Source organism: Equus quagga, chromosome 12 (assembly GCF_021613505.1).
Source record: "Equus quagga isolate Etosha38 chromosome 12, UCLA_HA_Equagga_1.0, whole genome shotgun sequence".
Taxonomy (NCBI): Eukaryota; Metazoa; Chordata; class Mammalia; order Perissodactyla; family Equidae; genus Equus; species Equus quagga.
In genome coordinates this window covers 742,148-761,144 of record NC_060278.1, presented here as the reverse complement: position 1 = coordinate 761,144, position 18,997 = coordinate 742,148, and positions in this window count along the sequence as shown.

The window sequence follows — 18,997 nt, the reverse complement described above, 5'->3', positions numbered from 1 at the left end:
GAGCACACGACCTTAACTCCTCCACCAACAACCTGGCCCCGCTATGTGCCTTTTACAGCCACTCGCTAAACAACAACATTTCTAGCCATCCAAAGAACTCCAATATGAGACCTTAGAGCCTGGAGCCAGTGATCTTCTTGTCAAATTCCAAGTGTAAGGTTTCCCTCTTTGGGTTCCCTAGTAGCACCAGTGATTTTAGTGCTGATTACTTATTTTTGAAATCGCTGATCCCCTTGGTTACACTGGTCTACATTACCAACAAACAACTGTCTGATGAACCAACATATCCCTTACATTTTTCCAGAATTCCAGGCCCCAATGTCTTGAGCCTCTACTCTCTATTGACTGAGCAGTATAATTTTGACAGTGAAAAATAGCTTCTAACAAGAGTCTCACAGAAACGTTAGCCACAGATAAACAATGTAGCTTTTTTCTTATTAAGATTATGATAGTTTACAACCTTGTGAAATTTCAGTTATACGTTATTTTTAGTCATGTTGTAGGTGCACCCCTTCACCCTTTGTGCCCTCCCCCCACACCCCCTTTCCCCTGGTAGCCACCAATCAGTTCTCTTTGTCTAAGTGTTAACTTCCACCTATGAGTGGAGTCATACAGAGTTCGTCTTTCTCTATCTGGCTTATTTCACTTAACATAATACCCTCAAGGTCCATCCATGTTGTTGTGAATGTGACGATTTTATCCTTTTTTATGGCTGAGTAGTATTCCATTGTATATACATACCATATCTTCTTTATCCAATCCTCAGTTGATGGGCACTTAGGTTGCTTCCACATCTTGGCTACTGTAAATAATGCTGCAGTGAACATAGGGGTGCATGGGACTTTTGGAATTGCCAATTTCAACTTCTTTGGATAGATACCCAGTACTGGGATGGCTGGGTCATAAGGTATTTCTATTTTTAATCTTTTGAGAAATCTCCATACTGTTTTCCATAGTGGCTGCACCAGTTTGCATTCCCACCAACAGTGTATGAGTGTTCCTTTTTCTCCACAACCTCTCCAACATTTGTCACTTTTTGTTTTGGATATTTTTGCCATTCTAACAGGTGTAAGGTGATATCTTAGTGTAGTTTTGATTTCCATTTCCCTGATAATTAGTGATGATGAGCATCTTTTCATGTGTCTATTGGCCATCAGTATATCTTCTTTGGAGAAATGTCTGTTCATGTCCCCTGCCCATTTTTTGATTGGGTTGTTTGATTTTTTGTTGTTGAGCTGTGTGTGTTCTTTATATATTATGGAGATTAACCCTTTGTCAGATAAATAACTTGTAAATATGTTTTCCCAATTAGTGGATTGTTTTTTTGTTTCAGTCCTGTTTTCCCTTGGCTTGAAGAAGTTCTTTAGTCTGATGAAGTTCCATTTGTTTATTCTTTCTATTGTTTCCCTCGTCTAAGGAGTTATGGTGCCTGGAAAGATTCTTTTGAAACTGATGTCAAAGAGTGTACTGCCTATATTCTGTTCTAGAAGACTTATTGTTTCAGGCCTAATCTTTAGGTTTTTGATCCATTTTGAGTTTATTTTTGTGAATGGTGAAAAAGAATGGTCAGTTTTCATTCTTTTACATGTGGCTGTCCAGTTTTCCCAGTACCATTTGCTGAAGAGACTTTCTTTTCTCCATTGTAGGCCCTCAGCTCCTTTGTCGAAGATTAGCTGTCCATAGACGTGTGGTTTTATTTCTGGGCTTTCAATTCTGTCCCATTGATCTGTGTACCTGCTTTTGTACCAGTACCATGCTGTTTTGGTTACTGTAGCTTTGTAGTATGCTTTCAAGTCAGGGATTGTGATGCCTCCAGCTTTGTTCTTCTTTCTCAGGATTGCTTTAGCAATTCGGGGTCTTTTGTTGCCCCACATGAATTTTAGGATTCTTTGTTCAATTTCTGTAAAGAATTTCATTGGGATTCTGATTGGGATAGCGTTGAATCTGTAGATTACTTTAGGCAGAATGGACATTTTAACTATGTTTATTCTTCTAATCCATGTACATGGAATGTCTTTCCATCTCTTTATGTCATCATCCATTTCTTTCAGGAAAGCCTTGTAGTTTTCATTGTATAGGTCTTTCACTTCCTTGGTTAAATTTATCCCAAGGTCTTTTATTCTTTTGTTGTGATTGTGAATAGGATTGAGTTCTTGAGTTCTTTTTCTGCTAGTTTCGTTGTTAGAGTATAGAAATGCTACTGATTTATGTATGTTGATTTTATACACTGCAACTTTGCTGTAGCTGTTGATTATTTCTAATAGTTTTCCTATGGATTCTTTGGGGTTTTCTATATATAAGATCATGTCATCTGTAAACAGTGAGAGTTTTACTTCCTAATTGCCTATTTGAATTCCTTTTATTTCTTTTTCCTCTCGAATTGCTCTGGCCAACACCTCCAGTACTATGTTGAATAGGAGTGGTGAAAGTGGGCACCCTTGTCTTGTTCCTGTCCTCAGAGCGATGGCTTTCAGTTTTTGTCCATTGGGTATGATGTTGGCTGTGGGTTTGTCATATATGGCCCTTATTATGTTGAGGTACTTTCCTTCTATACCCATGTTATTGAGGGTTTTTATGATAAGTGGATGTTGAATCTTGTCGAATGCTTTCTCTGCATCTATTGAGATGATCATGTGGTTTTTGTTTCTCATTTTGTTAATGTAGTGTATCACGTTGATTGACTTGTAGATGTTGAACCATCCCCTGTGTCCCTGGTATAAATCCCACTTGATCATGGTGTATAATCTTTTCGATGTATTGCTGTATTCAATTTGACAAAATTTTGTTGAGGATTTTTGCATCTATGTTCATCAGTGATATTGGCCTGTAGTTTTCTTTCTTTGTGTTGTCCTTGTCAGGTTTTGGAATCAGGGTGATGTTGGCTTCACAGAATGTGTTAGGGAGTGCTCCATCCTCCTCAATTTTCTGGAATAGTTTGAGAAGGATATGTATGAAATCTTTTTTGAATGTTTGGTAGAATTCTCCAGAGAAGCTGTCTGGTCCTGGACTTCTATTTTTGGGGACGTTTTTGATTACTGTTTCGATAACAATATAGCTTTCTATTAACTTCTGCCTCATCTCTCTTACTTCAGGCTCCCTCTTTGCTATAGGTCACTCACAGATTTTTTTGGAACATATAACGAAGGCTTCTTCCAATAGTAGAGATTGATGACAGGATTTTTAAACTCCTTTAAAATTCCTGCTTTCCTTCGAGTAGGAAATAAACTTACAAAAGGTATAATGCAAATGGGAAGCGATGGTTTCCAACGAGGATAAATCCCATTTGTGACACTAAACGTAGAACAAAACAATTCCTCTTCATCAGAGAAGGCTGTATACTTGGATGAGTAGAAGAGCAGACCGCACAAGGGAAAATGACACAAACATGCACACGTCCACTCATCTATGGAGGGCCTGCCATGCATTAGCTGTTGTGACAGGGCCCATGGAGGACCAAGGATGCATCAAATGTCAATCCTCTGACAAGTTGTTGATTATCTTAGCTGCCATACATGCTTGCCTATCATATGCAAATAATAATCATTATCTTGAATCTACAAAACATACTTTTGCTAATGAAGAAGCTGAGGCCTTAGTGAGATTAAATTGCCCAAAGTGAGAAATTGGCAGGGCAGGATTTGACTGAGCTGTGACCAGCCACAGGCATATGCTCTTTCTACCCCTCATGAAATGGCTTACTCTGTCATGCCCCAGACTTTTGTTCTCACATGTCTCATAACATCTAAAGCATTTACTATGATTGACTTTGAACGTGTTTGTCACCTCAGTCAGACTGTGAGCACACATTAGGGATATGTCTTATGCTTCCCTGTTTCACAGAATCCAGATCCTCAAGAAAGTTTGTGGGCTGAAAAAAAATGATTAGAATATAAACCCCAAAGGATGTGCTTTAGATTCTAATAAATTTCTGCCTTCCCCATACAAAGGTGGAAAAGTTTATTCTGATTGGGTAGAACAATACAAGATAGCTAAAGTGCTTCCAGCACTATTTATATATTAGGCACTCCACCAAGGCTTATCTGCATGAAATCCTAACGATAAAAGGTGTAATTACTATTATTCTTCTTATTTTAAAGATGTAGATGTGAAAGAGAACCAGGTACGTCCAACTCCAGAAAAAGAGCCTGACTATAACCACTATGCCTCACGGCTGCACTGAGGAGGGTTTGAGGTAAGATTTGAACTGGAATACAGTCCTGGAGGGTAATTAGAATCTGCACAAACTAAGATGGGGAAAGGGGATTCTGGGGCAGCCAAGGCAAAGTAGGGAAACAGGTGTACCAGAAACATGATTTAACTCATCTGGGAAGGACAGAGGTTGGAGTGGGTATGGAGCTCCGTGGAATGCCTCCTGAGAGAGGCAGGAGAACCCAGGGCTGATGCGCATGCTCTGGAGTCAGACCGCCCGGCTGTGACTCTCAGCTCTCCCACTACCTAATTACCTCACTCTTTGTAAGTGATCGAGCCTGTCTGTGTTCTGTTTGTCAACCTCAGGGTTTTTATGAGGCTTGATATGCGTGCATTGAGAAGGACAGTATCTGGAATATGGTTAGCACTAGTTAAGTCTGGCCATTTTATTATCATTATCATTAGTATTACTTTAAAAATAGCACTCATTTAAATTTATAGGTTTTGATGTATTTGTCAAAGAACTGTCTCATTTTTATATTTGTTCTTCTTTTGCCCTGAGTCTCTACGGCATAGATTAAATGCATTCTGGATTTTAAAAACGCTTTTAGGATCATCTATTTTAATGTTCTTACTTCGGTATGCAAAAATCAGGTTCAAATAGGTGAGTGATTTGGGGGCAGCTACACAATGACATGTGTCTGTGCTCATGCTCAGCGTGTGGTGATGGGGAAGAGAGGAAGTGATAAATGTGCACCATATCCACTACAGACAGCAAGCCAAACTCTAGCAGTCACAGATCCTCAACTTTCTTGAAGAGATCTGATTTCAAATATGTATTCAGTTGTAAGCCTGGCTGTCATGTTCTACGTCTGAATTTTAAGGCTATTGCCAGCATCTTTAAAATTAATGTTAAAAGTTGCTATTTCCACCTCCCCCCGCCCCTGTCATTGACACTATACAAAATAGCTGTTTGAATGACTATTCTTTTATAGTTGATCTGACTGAAATAACTTGACCCAATCAGTTACGTTTTTGAATAAGTTTGTTTATATAGAGCTAGGAATTAATTTTCATGGATTTTGTTTACATAGTTCCCTTCACCAGAAGGAAATCTTCCTAGCACTCTTGGACTTAGCTGCTAAAAGTGTCTGGTCGACACATTTGTTTAATTAGTTATCACCTGGTTGTTTCTAACACACCCTGTTCCCAAGTTTCCGTCCTGAAATGACATCCTTTCTGTATGTATGTATGTATATTTATATGGATAAGCTGTGTGGAGTTTTACATGTATGTGTGTAAAAACATAGATACACCCTATGCAGTCTGTTTCCAATTTTTCTTCTTCCCAGGTCATAAAAATTATACCATATTTATCAACTCCCATTAGATTTTATGAAGCATCAGTAGTTTCCTTCTTTTACATATCGTAACATAACTCACAGGGAGGCATATTAGAGAATCTATTTTTTTAAAGATCTGGGGTCTGTGTCATGCATGTTGACTCTTATTTTCATCTTAAAGGCTAAAGAGTAATTTTTAAAAACTTCCAGTCTGATTAAACCATTCTTTGCTTAGCCTAAGAACCAGTCCTCAAGTAATGAGAACAGAAAAGAGAAAACGCAAATGAAATAGAAAATATGAAACCACTCTGACGAAAAATTCCCACCTAAAGGGGCCTGTATTATTTTGTAATTCATTACAGGAGGGTATCATGAGAAATACTCTTTTTGATGCCACTTTATATCCTTATCACATCTTTTCCTAATTCTAGCAAAGGTGTATTCAGTGTCTCTACTTTACAGCCTGGGAAAATGAAGAGGCAAGAGGGTTTACATGAATTATAAGATACGATAGAAATATATCAAATATTTTATAGGTCAGAAGCGAAGTACTTGTTTAAGAGAGTTTCTGCATAATACTCTGGCTCACACGCACTAGTGTCTTGTCTTCTATTTTTTTAGGTTTTATATTGTTTCAAATTTTAATACTTTCTATTAAAATAAGATTATGCAATTATATAGATAGAACTTTTTTTATTATCCTCACACTTGATTTCCCTTTTCCTCCAAACTCGGAAGACGGTATAAAATATTTATAAAAATTCATGGATTACCAATAAAAGCCATTATTCAATTACCAAGCCAGCTGATTTCTTAAATAGACTCTTAGCTAATGTATTCCACTAAGAAGTCTAACCACATAGACACAGCTAAATTTTCTCTAAAATTTTCACTAAAATGCTCAGCCAGGAAGTAAGAGGTGTTAGTATACAGACATATTATGAAGAAAAAGGATTTATTGTTTAGTTATCTCAAACTGCTTCTTAGATATATGGCCCTCTAGTGTAAAAAAAGCCAAGCCAAAAACAAAAAACATATGGCCAAGTTTTCTTTAGCCTCTTTTCATAGGCTCACTTTCTTTGGGGACAACATGGCTAAGGCTTCAGTGCGGTGATGAGGCCACCACCATCCTCCATCCTGGCCGGTCAGCAGTCCTCCTGACGGAGTCAGGATGTCCTGTTGCATAGGGAAGACTGCAGCTACAAAGGCCAGAGAAACAAAGATGGCAGCCATTTCACTTTCTAGGTACACACCTACCTTCTCCATCTCCTGCCATGAATAGAAAAAGGAAATTAATGTTCCTTCCCCTTCCACTGAAACTAAACTCTTAAATGAAAATATTTCTTTCTTTTGTCAAAATTGTGTATTTAGTGGCTCCTCTTAGCCAATGGAGGTCATATATTCCTTTAAGAGTACAGATTTAGGACATCTCTCTAGCCAAATGTTATTGGCAGGTACCATTATAATTAAGGTAGCAAAGGTCACATTACAGAATATGCTATGAACAGAAAAAAAACCTCTAAAAAATATAATTCCTTAGCCCTGGTTGTGATCTAAAGTGTATACAATTATATATTGGACATAATTAGAATTGATTGTAATGTGATTTTATCATTCAGAATAATACGCCTCAGCGGAGCTTTAGCCAAATGGAACGTTTTAGGCTACGGGGCAAGTTGGGACTGATATGCACAGCTAACTGGCTGGTAGTTGAGCACGAGGATGAGAGTTTAGGATTCCTTGGAAGAAACAAACGTGCTTGCATATGCCCTGAATTCCTATTTAACCTTTCTTTGGGGAGTTTGTGTATTTCATAAATTCTCTTCCCCAATTCTTTCCTGAAAGCGTTTTTAGAGAGTCAGCAGGGCAACTACCCCTGTAAAGCACAGAGACAGTGAGACACAGGACTCCTCCAGGGTCACCAAGTGAACCACAGGCAAAGGTTAAGGCAGAATCAGATGGCTCAGTTCAGTGCACAAGACTGTGCTGCTTTCTTTTATCCACAACAGAAAATGTTTCAGGGGCTGGCCCCACGGCCGAGTGGTTAAGTTCATGCGCTCCGCTGAAGGCAGCCCAGTGTTTTGTTGGTTCAAATCCTGGGCGCGGACATGGCACTGCTCACCAAACCACGCTTAGGCAGTGTCCCACATGCCACAACTAGAAGGACCCACAACGAAGAATATACAACTATGTACCGGGGGGCTTTGGGGAGAAAAAGGAAAAAAATAAAATCTCTAAAAAAAAAAAAAACCAACAACAAAAAAAGAAAATGTTTCACTAGATTTAATCATAAAATTTTACCTAAAAATACTAGTAATGATCTATGGGCAGGGAACAGCACATTTAACATAAAATTGGCCTACAAATAACTAATTATTTCAACTCAATTTCCTGTGCTCTGCTTGTATAATGGAGGAAGGACTAATAAATAGCAAAATTGCAAAAGTGAACAATAGGAAGGAAATACAGAGCTCAAGTTCCTGCAAATAAGCATCTCCTGCATAATCAAAAGTTGGCTGTGATTAGAAGCAAAGATAATGTAGTCTTTACCAAGCAAACATTTAAAAGAGGGACACACTAAATATAATGCATATTCCAAAGCGATTTCCTTACTTGTCGAGGCTGAACTTGAACAAATTAATCTCTTCTAACTTGCACCCTTTTAAAAGCTTATTGGTATTTCATATCTACGAGCATTGGAGACCCCTGTGGACTTGAACAATATGGTTCTTCTGCAGGCTTTGGAGGCTGGGGTTCCAAACAAGATTTCAGTCGTCGCCTTGCTCTGAAAACTTCCTTTTTCCACCAGCGTTACGGCGCTTGCCAAGAATGACATAACCTTGAAATTATTTGTTACATTTTCCAATGAACAAACCCAGCTTGTTAAGGAAATGGGCAGCCTATATCATTAGCAAAGAGTACAATAGCAGACTCAGAATTCAGCCTCGACTGGTGGGCCCAGAGTAGGACTTGTTTCTGGGAAATCTTTCTGATTGCAGAAACAATCCAGTATTTTCACTGTGCTAGTGGGGCTGGGTTAGCTCCCCGAGGTTGTTAGGGAAGGGTGCCACCTCCTGCACCGCCTGGGAGCCGAAGTTCACGTGGTCTTCCATACACCCCAGTCCAAAGAACACTGACTCTTATTTTAATCGCACTTGCTGTATATCAGTGGTCTTTCTTTGAACCAGATTTGTTGGCACTGAAATAAAATCTTGACAGCAACCCTTATTGATGTTTTTGTCTGATTATAAAATTAATGTACTCCTATAGCAGACAATTTAAAAGCACTCTAAATAATTAAGTAGAAAATCAAATCACCATCTTACCAGCCAAGGATACAACAATGAACAAACGCACTTGTATAATTATCCAGCTTGAAGTGATGATCATACAATATATGTGGGTTGATTAGGGATAATAGACATATTTGTAAAATGACACAACACCTGTCCGCTTCACAATATTTACAGATTTAAACAGAAGAACTAATCTATTAATATTCTACATGTATGTAGACAATGTGATATCTGGCAAACGTATTCCTCTGGGATATACCATAATGGAAAATTCTTGACTTGGAGAAGGACTGACTGATGTGTGAAATTAACCCATGGGAAGTAGATGCACTCTGTTTTTACTTTAAAATGTATATTACATTCTGAAGTTAATTTTATTTTTGAATAGGTAATATTTGTATGTTCCCTATGTAGAAAGGAAAATTTTGAAAATGCTGGCTTCCATTCTTATCACTGCCCCTCCCATTGTACCTCCTGCCCTAATAAGAAATGACCTTTAATTAGTTTTGCCTGTATATTTTCAGTTTTTCTTTATGCAAATATAATATATGCGAATATATTGTCTTATTTCCTATCCGTTTTCCACAAATAGTAGCTTGCTGAATGGACTTTAGGCACTTGCAACTCCTGCAGAACTTTCCACGTAGTGTAGGGAACTTCAGCTGCACGCATGCAGATAGTCAGAGCTTCCATTCCTGTGTGCGGAAGTACCATATTTTAAGTATTTTGCTGTAGAGAGAGAATTCTTTTGCCATATTTTGTGATTACAAAGAATGCTACCATGATAACCTGGCACAAATGCTATTTTTACTTTTGCAGCTATACATTTAGGATAAATGCCCTCGAGTGGCTTTGCCGGGTCAAAGAGCAAATCCATTTGTCATTTTGAATTATCCTTCATAAGGATTTTGACATTTTGCAATACCACTGGAATGGAAGTCAGACCAACTTGTGTGTTAACATTTAACTTTTTGTGATTCTGATAGGTGGGAAATTATATCTCATTGTAGTTTTAGTTTGCATTAAACTTTTAAAAGAGACTGAATATCCTTACATTTTGCAAATGTTGCATGCCTTTTCTGGAAATTTATTTGCTCTGATCTCTGCCTATTTTTCTATTGGGTTCTTTCTCTTCTCAATTTTTAGAGCTCATTATAAATTAGAGAAATTAACCCCTTATGATATGAGTTTGTTATTCTCTTTTTATTTACTTACAGTATTTGTTTTGAAGTGTAGGATATTTTTGCTTTTTTGTGTTTTGTTTGATTTTGTCTATGCACTTATCTTGGATTTTTATGTGATCAAATTTATCAGTCTATTTTCCAGTCTAAATTCAGTCTTTCTTAACCAAAATTCTATATAGCCGAATATATTAAATATTTTAATTATCGTCTCCCTCATAAAGTATCCACTAGGGAGAAGGCACTTTTGTTGAAAGATAATGCTCTCTCATCCTGAAGAGAAGCATTGCAAATCCCTAATTTATTCAAAGTTTAATATCATGTTTCCTCTTAAATGGAAATCTTAACACTACCAACCCTTGGGATTTGACTGTTTTAATGTCTGATCCCACATATACAGTATGAGGCTCTTTATGATCATGAATATTTGATGAATTGGTACGCTGTTGCATTATGGAGATATAGATCTCAAGATCAATTCCAAATGGTCTAAAATAGCTCTCGTGGAAGATTAATGTAACGTTGAATTCCTTATATTGAATTAACTGCGGGAAACCATCTGGGGATATATGTGGATCTACGTCTCATGTATTCATAGTAGAAAGGCCAAAAAGTCCAGGAATGATGTTCATATATGTTAGTTTAATGCTTGCATCACTTTATCTTCAATAGACAACTGCTAATAACTTGAGGTCAGTAACAATTTGGAACATTTCCGTTGGCTCCAGGCAGCTGGTACAGTAGTATGTGCTGATATTTGTGATAACAATCAAAGAATTTGCTTGTTCAACATCAGCTGCCTTGGGTTAAAGTCTGAACATGCCTTAAACTCGGCACGTCAGGAGTGTCTTGGACAACTCTATCATTTATTTAGCTAGTACTGATACTACTCCCTGGTGGGTGGATTCAGAGCTAAGCTCCAAGGCTCCAGCTCTAATTGGAGAAATCTCTGATAAATTCCCACAGCATTCCATTTGGATGTGTATTACTGCTCTGTTATGAACATTCTCGGCCCCGCTCCCACACAGTGACGCCCGTCGCTATAACCCTGTCCTACAGGAACGACTGTGGAGCACAGGGTGTGTTTGGGCTGATTTGACAGAGGGCATGTTTCTTTCTCAGTCTCAGAGGAGACATTCTGCCATTTCAATTTCCTATTTCACAGGAACAATAGAAGAGGCAAAGAGATGACAAATGCTGACAGTAAGCCAAGTTATATTTTCTTCTTACATAAAAAGAAAATACTCATTCTAAAAACACTGGCTTACTTCTACGTTTAGGTTACTTGAAGAAAGCACATCTACCACAGACGCCATTCCTGGGTTTCCTTAAGCAGCCTTACTCATTCCTTCTTCACAGAGAGCCTCTTCATTGACAAATATAATTTCAGCCTATGCTGATTCTATTTTTTTAACTGTCCAGACAGATATTCTGACTCATTCATCAGTTTACTCGTCAATTAAACATTACTTTGTACAGGTTACATACCAGGCATTGGTTAGGTTCTGCGACTACTTGGAAAGGAAGGCGCAGCCCTTCCGCCCAGATGCTCACAGTCAGCGGGCAGCTCACTCACACAAGACGCGAGTACACAGCCATGCAGCAGGCAGGGAGGCGCATGTGAGTTTTTCAAAGTCGTGTTGTACTATTACGTTGAAGGAATTTGTTCCAGAATAATTTGACTATTCTGAAATCAGTGGGAACTGACCAATACAAATAACCTAGTTGATAGCGATCTGGCATGGATTGCAACTCCCGGCGACTCTGTTCCTGGAGCTTTCATGACATGGCTGCAGGCAACTTGGGAAATGAACCCTTTACCTTTGGCCTGCTGAGAATCCTCCCTAATATGGAGACTCACGCTTACTCGCCAGGCATACTTCTAAAGACATTATCCTATTTTTATTTCTACTTTTGCATGTCTGACATTTCTTTTCCTGAAATGCCGGGGTCGCTTGTTCTTGGTTGCATTCATTTTGTATTTCAAAATTGACTGCTAGTTGTCTTATTTTGCAGAACTCTGTCTTGTTCTTGTCCCTTGGGGGTCAGCATGTCATAATAGAGGGGCCAAGGTCTTGGGGGCTCATGTTTTAGGCATTGAATTAATCACGCTAAATGAATCACATCTCAGTTTTAATTCTGGTTCTGTCACTAGCCACGTGACTTTGTGTAACTAAACTGTCCAGTATATCTGTATTTTTGCTGGCATCTTAACATAGTAGCCAAGAGAGTAAGATGCAGAATCAATAAATATTGTGTGCTGTGTTCCAGACACAAGGCTAGGCCCTTTAACATTCATTCATTTGAATAAGTCTATAGTAACCCTCTGGAGGAGAATGCCTCTCATCCTTTGCTGAGCAGTAAAGGGAGGGGAGGGATCAGATCTAGCTTTCTAATGGACGCACTTACAGCTCTATAAATTCCAGAAGATGAAGATTCCCTGCCGTGAGCTTGACAGGGCCTGGCCTTTAACTTAGTCAGGAAGCCCCAGTTGCCTCCCTTGCACGCCTTACAGGCAGATACATGGAATCTATTATGAACCTTTCATATCTTCTAGAACATGTTTTGCTCAGTAAATAATACATCAGTCAAGGTTAACTGACTTGCCCAAGGTCGTGCAATAAATTGGTAGTGTTCGGCAGAGAAACAACCTGTGTACATGTCTCCTGGCTCCAGGCTGTGGCTCTATCCCCTTGGCCCAACTATTTCTGGAGTCTTCAGATTTGAAATTCACATTGCACTTTTTATACACAATACCCCTTAAAGGTAAGAATGCTGGAATGGTCCATAAACACCATGCTAGGATCTGCCAGTCTCTTACAAACATTACCTTCCAAGAGGTATATTAAGGAGAACTTGCCGTCTGTGCTGCCGAGTTAGGGCCTGGTTGGTGAGCAGGTGTTTTGGCTGTGGTCCTGAGGAAGGTGAGCAGATCATTTCTGGTAATGAATTAATCACTTTAAATCTGTTTTCTGATGAAGTCAGTGTGTAACGCAGGAGGGAACCACTAATGATGTGCTTAACCCCCCGGCCCAGTGGACTGACCAAGCATCTTTTTTGAGACCTTGGGGAGATTGAATAGCGTTAGAAGTAGATGAACAATGGGTTATTTTGAATCCCCTGCAGGCCTAATTGGTCACACAGGAGAATGATCTGTCAGTGGGCTAGCATTTATTGAGCATCTACAGGGTGAAAAAGAGCACTGTAGGCTCATGGCTCTCCCATAAGCCTGGGGCACTCTCAACCAGGAAAGGCACTTTCCTTAACCTGCCTTGTTCAGCTGAAGGTGTCTGACAATTTGGTGTTAGAGTGGGTGTGCTTCCGTATTTAGATATATATAATCATCTGTTTTGAAAACTGCCCAACCTGTGTCAAATTATTTTATTCCATGGGACATTGTTTTAACTGAATTTTCTTCAAACTTGAATTCATTGTCTATTGAATTTTATTGCCTCCTTGTTGATTCATCTGGATACTGAACATGTCTAAACTTCTCCAACTGCCGTTATTCTCCATCTAGCTGAAATTTCATGTCATTTTGTCATCAGTAACATATTAAAAATCCATCATTTTCAAATTGAAAGAACGATGTCAATTTCAGGGATAATGACTTCTTTTCTGAATACAGTATTATTTCAGCTTAAGCTGATTTTCTCAATCTACTGAGAGCCGGGAGAGAGTGGTGCAGGTTAGGTTGCCATATATGAGAGCATAATCTGAATTCCTGCAGTTAAAGACTTGAGTGTGTGCCATCGCTCTAAATGGACACTTCTTCCTTCAAACAAGGTTCCCAGTAGGAAAAAGCAAGTAGCATCGTGGGCACAGGGCATGATTGAAAAATCCTTCATAAAAATGAAGAAAAAGGTTAAAAGAAACATCATCTCTGGCTATGGGTAATTCAGAATAACAATAATATAAAGTATTATTCTATTTATCTATATTATAGAAGCATATAACAGAGTCTTAGAAGTAGAATATAATGTATTGATTGCCTATTTAATCTCTTCATTTTAGAGGTGAGGAAAAGAAGATGCAGTGCGATAATAGTAGTAGTAATAATAATAATATAATAGCTGCAACTAAAAGCTGTGGATCACTTACTTACTGTGCCACAGCCCTCCTCTACTCACGGCACGTATTTTCACTTACGTCATTCTTTCACAACGCTGTGATGTCAGTAACATTATTACAGATGGGGAAATCAGCACCAGAGGGGATAGAGAACTCGTCTAAGCCAAACAGCTAGGAAGACAGACTCTGGTTTTGTATCCAGGCAGTTGGACTCTAGAATCCGTGCTCTTAAACACTACACACACACAGACACACACACACACGTGTGTGTGTACATGTGTACAGACATATATATACACATATATATTTAATATACCCATATGTCTTCAGTCTGAGCCCCGGTCCTCCAGATTTCTGGGCTCTTTCTTCTCTTTAATATGAAACAAAACCAAGCTTGAGGGGCCAGCTCCGTGGCCGAGTGGTTAAGTTCGCGCGCTCCGCTGCGGCAGCCCAAGGTTCGGATCCTGGGCACGGACATGGTACCACTCGTCAGGCCACGTTGAGGCGGCATCCCACATCCCACAACTAGAAGGACATGCAACTAAGATATGCAACTGTGTACAGGGGGGGTCTGGGGAGATAAAGCAGAAAAAAAAAGATTGGCAACAGTTGTTAGCCCAGGTGCCAATCCTTAAAAAAAAAAGGAAGATTGGCAACAGCTGTTAGCCCAGGTGCCAATCTTTAAGAAAAAAAAAAAAAAAACCCAAGCTTGACACCTCCTCAATCACATGTACAGTGGAACGAAGGTTATCTTGAAAGAGTTACTACTTTTTGAATCAATAAATTCCAGTGCACCTTTCACAATCTTTTGGATTCCCAGGAACTTAAATTAGCCACGGTCATAGTAATTCCAACAATTGTCAGTTTCACTCATGGCTGATCTCCTATTACTTTCCTTCACTCTCTACCTAAATTGCCCCCTTTAAGATTGAAGTGGGATTCAAGGTGGTGTCCCGAACATAAAGTCATCCTTAGGAAATGTAAAATGACATGATTATGGAAAATGAATGCAGGCTGCTCTTCTGAATAATAATTTCTTAAGACCTATCCCTCCTTTTTGTCTTTTCTTCCTTCTCCCCTAGCCTACCTCTTTGTGGCAGGCTTGTCTTTCCGCGCCATGTGTAATAAGTGTGTGTGTGTGTGTGTGTGTGTGATATTTTTCCCTAGCCTATGGTGGGAAGATCTGACAAAATGACAAAATGATCTTGTAATCTCATACTGGGGGAGTCGGGGGTGGGATGTAGAAGTTATTTGATACTACAGTTCCTGCACCTCTGCTTCTATCTACTAGTGCTCCGCCTAATGAAGAAGAACAAGATGCTGTCTCTTTCCTGAGTGCAGGCAAGATCCTAACATTTGCAATAGCAAATGGTGCCAGGTCAGTAGCTTGCACCCAACTCATCTCTTTTTTTTTTTTTTTTATCCCATCTCTGCCTTTTTTCTTCACCCAACTGCCAATGGGAGTTCCTAGGTTCCCCTTGCCCCTACAAAATAATTACATCTTGGCCAACCCCTTGTCCTCCATACTCGTGAAAAGTTTGCCTTTAAAAAGCTGACCCACAGACAAGGACATCACAGTTTCTGGCAGTGGACTCAGCAACAGGCTGAGTGGGCAGGCTGTTCTGGTATCCCAGGTAACTGGAATGAACCCCAGAAAGGAAGCCACTGGCTCTGAGTGGGCGTGTCCCTGTGCTGCAAGGTGACTTCTTTTATCTGTGAAGAGAATACAACCATAGGAGGGCCAGAGTGGTACCACCTGAGACAAGTTATGTCCATCTTTCTTAGAGCAACCTGCAGTTAACTTCAGGGGAGGTATGAGCACTTATTTTATCGAAGGATCAGGAAAGCATCCTGGAGCAGGACAGAGTAAAAGGACATGTAGCAGTTACATTATGTGACTACTTGGTTAACTTGGGGTAAAGGTGAGAAGTCCTGTTTAAACCTTTGCAGGGGGTCCTACTTGGATGTGTTCTCGTCCTGACCTTTTCAGATTCTGTAAAGACATCCTGCCTTCCATGCACGCTACCTCCAAATCGTGCTGATAACCCCACTGTGTTCCACTGAAACTATTTTGTACATCACAGGAGAAAGAGGTCTGGGGTCTCTGAACCTTCCTGGACTTGTAGCTTCTGCTTCTTCAGGCCTGACCCCTATGCTAATATAATGTTTCTTCTGTTTATATTTTGGTGGCTCTGAAATGAGGCAGAAAAGCCTGCCACTGGCTTTATTCATCATCACGCCTTACTCCTCCGAATTATTTTTTCTGAAGAAAGCCGAATCTACTTTTCTACAAGGACATCACATCCTTTTGTTCACATAACTTGATCCAACTCCTTGTTTAATGACAGCACTGGGATTGCTGTTCCTACACATATTTTCTTCCTTCTTAAGCATGGAAGAACACCTGTAGGCCCAGGGATTTGGGCTAACAGCCTCAAATTTTTCACTGGCTGAAAAGCAGGGCTATCTCAGTTCATCCCATAAGATACCTGCATGTGCTCACAGATGACGAACACTCACACATATACCCACATTCACAAATCTATAAACGTATACTTGCAAAAACTTCTATCTACTACATTTACAGTCCTAAGGTTATCTTCAGAGGGGTGGGAGTTTGCTTTCCTTGAGCAAGAAAAACTTATGGTGAGAAATCAGAAACATGAGATGGCAAGGGAAGTTCAACCTCATGATAAAAAAAATACCCCCTAAAGGAATTCAGTAAAGTGTCAAGATACAAAATCAATTTACAAAAATCAGTTGCATGTCTACACACTAATGATGAACTATCGGTAAGAGAAGTAAAGAAAACCATCCCATTTGCAATAACATCAAAAAGAATAAAATACTTAGGAATAAAGTTAACCAAGTAGATGAAAGATCTGTACACTAAAAACTATAAGATATTGATGAAAGAAATTGAAGAAGACAACGTATGAATGGAAAGATGTTCCATGTTCATGGATTGGAGGAATTAATATTGTTAGTGTGTCAATACTGCCCAAATGATCTAGTGATCTACAGATTCGGTGCAATCCCATCAAAATACCAATGGCATTTTTCACAGAAATAGAAAAATCAATCTTAAAATTCCCAGGAACCACAAAAGACCCCCAAAATTCAAAGCGATCTTGAGAGATAAGAACAAAGCTGGAGGCATCCACTACCTAATTTCAAGCTTTATTACAAAGCTATAATAATCAAAACAGTATGACATTAGCATAAAAACAGGCATATGAGTTGCCTATAAAAGCAGAGGTTAGCTCAGGGTGAATCTTCCTCAGCCAAAATAAATAAATAAATAAATAAATAAATAAATAAAGTACGGGGAAAGGATGGTCTCTTCAACAAATATTGTTGAGAAATCTGGATAGCACATGCAAAAGAGTGAAACTGGACCACTATCTTAACCACTCACAAAAATCAACTCAAAATGGATTAAAGACTTGAACGTAAGACCTGAAACTGTGAAACTCCTAGAAGAGAACTTCAGTGGCAAGTTCCTTGACATTGGTCTTGGCAATGAATTCCTGGATTTGACATCAAAAGCAAAGGCAGCAAAAGCAAAAATCATCAGGTGGGACTACATCAAGCTAAAAAGCTTTTGGGCAGCAAAGGAACCATCAACAAAATGAAGAGGTAACCTATGGAATGGGAGAAAATATTTACAAACCACAATTGCCAAAAGGGCTAATATCCAAAATATACGAGGAACTCATACAATTCAATAACAATAATAAATAACCTTATTAAAAATGGACAAAATACCTGAATAGATGTTTTTCCCAAGAAGACATACAGATGGCCAACAGTTACATGAGAAGGTGCTCAACATCGCTAATTATCAGGGAAATGCAAATCCAAACCACAATGAGATATCATGGCACACCTATTGGGTTGTCTATTATCAAAAAGTCAAGAGATAACAAATACTGGTGAGGAGCGGAGAAAAAGAAAACTTGCGCATTGTCAGTGGAAATATAAAATGGTACAACCTCTATGGAAAACAGCACAGAGATTCCTTAAGAAGTTAAAAATTGAACTGCCATATGATCCAGCAATTTCACTTTGGGCAGATACACCGGAAGTGAAATCATTGTCTTGAAGAGATATCTCTACTCCCATGTTCACTGCAGCCTTATTTTCAATAGTTAGGGTATAGATACAACCTAAGTATGTCCACGGATGAATGAATGGATAAAGTTATTACATACATAGATACATACATATATATAGATACATACATACAATAGAATATCATTCAGCCTTAAGAAAGAAGGGAATCTTGCCATTTGTGACAACATGGAGGAAACTGGAGGGCATTATGTTAAGTGAAATAAGTCAGATAGAGAAAGGTAAGTACTGCGTGGTATCACTTATATGTGGAATCTAAAAAAACCCGTTGAACTCATAGAAACAGCGAGTAGAATGGTAGCTGCCAGGGGCTTGGTAGTGGGGGAAATATGGAGAGGTTGGTAAAAGAGTACAAACTTTCAGTTATAAGATGAGTAAGTCCTGAGTATCTAAAGTATAACACAGTGGCTACAGTTGATAACACTGTATTGTATAATGGAAATGTGCTAAAAGAGTAGACTTGAAAAAGGTAAGTATGTGAGGTGATGGATGTTAACTCACTCGATGAGGAGAATCCTGTCACAATGGATGGGTATATCAAATCATCACATCATGCCCTTTATTCATCTTACAATTGTATCTGTCAATTATACCTCTATACAGCTAAAAAACAGAAAACAAAGCCAATGCCTCCAACACAAATATACAAGACAGAGACTGGAAACCTGGAAAATAGATGATGGCCAATAGGAAGCTTAGTGCTTTTGACAGTGAATCAGTACTGGAAAATTCTGGAGGCTTGGCTACAGGTGCTACTTCCAATAATCCTAAAAAAGTGGAGTTTTTGGTCTATTAAATTTTTAAATTCTATCAAATCACTTGC